Source organism: Equus asinus, chromosome 21, assembly GCF_041296235.1.
Source record: "Equus asinus isolate D_3611 breed Donkey chromosome 21, EquAss-T2T_v2, whole genome shotgun sequence".
NCBI classification, from domain to species: domain Eukaryota; kingdom Metazoa; phylum Chordata; class Mammalia; order Perissodactyla; family Equidae; genus Equus; species Equus asinus.
The window spans coordinates 6790490-6795341 of NC_091810.1; positions in this window are offsets into that span (position 1 = coordinate 6790490).

A 4852-nucleotide genomic window follows, 5' to 3' on the forward strand; every position below is an offset into this window, starting at 1 on the left:
ATGAGCTGAACCCTTGTTTCCTAGTATCTGTTTAGGAAGAACTTCATAAAATACTTAAAAAATTACACTACAGACTTGAAAAATATCCATAAGATTCAGACACTAAAGGAACTCTGGTGAAACAAATGTGCTTACAGCTGTTTAGGGGCATATTCACCTAAGACAGTTCAAACATTTCAGCATATGCCCTACAGATGACCTATCAATTACTAACAATGTGAGAACACTGTTCTAAGCCCAGTTTGCGGGTAGCTGTTTAGGAACATGTTCATATAAGACTTAACAAACATTTCATTGCATGTGGGACAGAATATATATAGCATTTGTTCACTGAGAGAAAACTGTGGTGAAACCATCTTACTTGCAGCCATTAAGGATCATCTTCGTATTAGTCATTATAACCATTTCAATATTTGCTGTTCTGATTGAATATGAGTTTCCAACAATGAAAGAAACACTGTGCTGAATCCAGCTTGCAAGTAAGTTTTAACTAACACTTCACTACAAGTGTCACAGAATATCTGCAATATTGTTTCACTGAAAGACCTCTGTGGTGAAAGCATCTTGAAGCTATTATTAGGAACATTTGTATTTGAGACATTTCTCACATTTCAGTATATGCCATAATGAATGGGTATCATTTTCCTACAATGAAAGAACACTGTGCTAAATAGAGCTCACAGATAGCTATCTAGGAACGTTTTTACATAAGACTTATCAAACATTTTACAATAGTCGTGACAGACTATACATAACATTCAGTCACTGAAAGAAAACTGTGGAGAAACAATCTCGCTTGTATATATTTAGAAACTTCTTCATGTTCACCATTTCAAGCATTTCCGTATAAGACATACTGAATGAATATCACTTTGAGACAATGATATAACGTGCTGAAGCCAGATTGCAGGCAGCTGTTTAGGAACCTTTTCATAAGAGACTTATCATACATTTCACTACAAAGTATCTATTACATCCATTCAGTGAAAGAACACTATTGTGAAGCCAGATTGCTGGTAGCTAATTAGGAACATCTTGATATAAGGCTTTTCTAATATTTCAGTTTATGCCAAACAGAATGACTATCATTTTCTTAAAATGAAATAACACTGTGTTGAACTCATCTTGCAGGAAGCCATTTAGGGTTTCTTCATACAAAACACCAAACATGTCACTACTGCTCTGACAGAATCTCTGTAAGATTCCTTCACTGAGGAACACACTCTGGTGAAACCAGATTGCTCATAAGTTTTTAGGAATATCTTTATATGAGGCTATTCAAACACATCATATGCTGTACAGAATGATTATCACTTCCATTAAATTAAACAACATTGTGATGCAACCAGCTGGCACATGCTATTTATGAACATTTTGTGTGTGTCTTATCAAACGTTTCTCTGCAGCCACAATGTGATAATTATTACATTCATTCAATGAAATACTGTGTTGAAAAAGCCTGCTTGTGGCTGTTTAGAAACATCTTCATGTAAGTGTTCATGCAAGCCTTAGCAAACATTTCACTACAGGCATGACAGAATATCTATAACATTCAATGTCTGTAAGAACACTGTTGGGAAACCATTTTGCTTGTAGCTACTTAGGGACATCTTCATAAAACTTATCCAGCATTTCACTACGGGTGTGATAGACTATCTATAACATCCATTCACTGAAAGAACATTGTCTGGAAAACACCTAGCAAGTAGCTCTTAAGGAACATCTTCACATATGCCATTTCAAACATTTCAGTATATGCCACAAGGAACGGCTATCACTTTCTTACAATGAAAGAGCATTGTGCTTAATCAAGCCAACAGGTAGCTGTTTAGGGATATTTTCACATAAATCATATCAAACATTTGACTACAGATGTGACAATGTCTATAACATTTGTTATCTGAAAGAAAATCATGCAAAAACCATCTTCTTTTCACTGTTTAGGAACATCTGCACATAGTACACTTCAAATACTTAAGTATATTCCACACAGAGCGACTATCATTTTCACAAAATGAAAGAACACATGCTGAATCCAGTTTATGGGTAGCTGTTTAGGAACATCATATATCAAATATTTCACCACAGATGTGACAATATCTAGAACATTCATTCACTGAAAGGACACTGTGAAGAAACCATCTTGCTTGTTAGCTGTTTAAGAATATAAATAAAAGGCTCTTCAAACATGTCACTTTATGCCATACAGAATGGCTATCATCTCCATAGCCAGAAAAGAATACTGTGATGAACCCAGCTTGCAAGTAATTGTTTATTAATATTTTGCTCAAGTCTTATCAGACATTTGCCTACAGTCATGACAGGATATCTTTAATGTCTATTCAATGTAATAACACTGTATTTAAAAGAATTTCCTTGTAGCTGTTTAGAAACATCTTCATGTAAGACTTATTAAGCATTCCTTTGCAGGAATGACAGAATCTCTAAACATTCACTCATTGAATGAACACAGGGATGAAAGCAGTTTTCTTGTAACTGTTGAGGAACATCTTCATATAAAGCTTTTCAAGCATTTCAGTATATGGCATACAGCATGGCCATACCCTTCTTACAAGGAAAGAAGGTTGTGTTTAATAGCTTTCAGGTAGATTATTAGGAGCATTTTTATGTAAGACCTATTGAACATTTAACTACAGGCATGACAGAATATCTATTACATCCATTCAATGAAAGAACACTATGGTGAAAGTGGCTTGGTTTGACTGTTAAGGAAGATCTTCATTTAAGTCCTTTTCAGCATTTCTGTATATGCCATACTAAACGGCTGTCACTATCTTATGATGAAATTATTCTGTCCTGAACACATCTTGTTGGATTCTATTTAGGAACATCTTCATATAAGACCTCTCTAACATTTAAGCATATGCCATACAGAATGGCTCTCACTTACTTACAGTTAAAGGACACTGTGCTAAACCCGGCTTGCTGGCGGCTGCTTGAAACCTCTTCATATAAGACTTATTAAACATTTCACTACAGGCATGACAGACTAGCTATAACACTCGTTCACTGAAAGAACACTGTGGTGAAGCCAGATTACTTCTGGCGCCTTGGGAATGTCTTCGTATAAGGCTCTTCAAACACTTCATTATGCCTACAGAATGGCTATCGCTTCCATATCCAGAAAGAACGTTCTGATGAAACCAGTGGCTCTTTATGAGCATTTCATTTATGTCTTATCAAACGTTTCTCTACAGCCGCAACATGATATCCATAACATTCATTCAAGGAAACCACACTATGTTGAAAAAGCTTGCTTGTAGCTGTTCAGGAACACTCTCACCTAAGACATCAAATAGTTCTCTTGAGGCATGACAGAATACGTATAACATTCATTTTCTGAATGAACACTGTGGTGAAAACACCTTGCTTGCAGCTGTTTAGGGGAATCTTCAAATAAGTCCTATCAAACATTTCACTACGGGCATGATGGAATATCTATAACATTCACTCATTGAAAGAATGCTGTGGTGAAACCAACTTCCTTGTAGCTTTTAAGGAACATCTTCATGTAAGTCTTTTCTAGCATTTCAGTATGAGCCATAGAGAACAGCTATACTTTCTGAAAATGAAAAAACATTGTACCTAACTCAGCTTTCAGGTAGACTTATAGTAACATTTTCATGTAAGATTTATTGAAAATTTCACAACATGTGCGACAGGATATCTATTACATTAATTCAATGAAAGATCACTATTGTGAAACCAGCTTGCTTGTATCTCTTTAGAAATACACTCATATAAGTCTTTTCTGACATTTCAGTGTATGCCATACAAAGTAACTATCACTTTATTACAATGAAAAGTCAGTGTGCTGATCCCAGCTTGCAGGTAGCTGTAGGAACCTTTTCATATATGATATAAAACATTTCACTACAGCTATAGGAGACTATATATAAAGTTTATTAAATGAAAGAACACTGTGGTGTAACCAGATTGCTTGTAGCTATTTAGGAGTATCTTCATACAAGTCTTTTCAAACATTTCAGTGTATTCCATCCAGAATGGTTATCACTTCCATAAAATGAAAGAACGATGTTAAGAACCCAGCTGGAAAGTTGTCTTTTAGAAATATCTTTTTATAAGTCTTAACAAATATTGCGCTATGGTCATGACAGAATGATTTTAATATTCACTCAAGGAAAGAAGGATGAGCTGAACCCTTGTTTCCTAGTATCTGTTTAGGAAGAACTTCATAAAATACTTAAAAAATTACACTACAGACTTGAAAAATATCCATAAGATTCAGACACTAAAGGAACTCTGGTGAAACAAATGTGCTTACAGCTGTTTAGGGGCATATTCACCTAAGACAGTTCAAACATTTCAGCATATGCCCTACAGATGACCTATCAATTACTAACAATGTGAGAACACTGTTCTAAGCCCAGTTTGCGGGTAGCTGTTTAGGAACATGTTCATATAAGACTTAACAAACATTTCATTGCATGTGGGACAGAATATATATAGCATTTGTTCACTGAGAGAAAACTGTGGTGAAACCATCTTACTTGCAGCCATTAAGGATCATCTTCGTATTAGTCATTATAACCATTTCAATATTTGCTGTTCTGATTGAATATGAGTTTCCAACAATGAAAGAAACACTGTGCTGAATCCAGCTTGCAAGTAAGTTTTAACTAACACTTCACTACAAGTGTCACAGAATATCTGCAATATTGTTTCACTGAAAGACCTCTGTGGTGAAAGCATCTTGAAGCTATTATTAGGAACATTTGTATTTGAGACATTTCTCACATTTCAGTATATGCCATAATGAATGGGTATCATTTTCCTACAATGAAAGAACACTGTGCTAAATAGAGCTCAC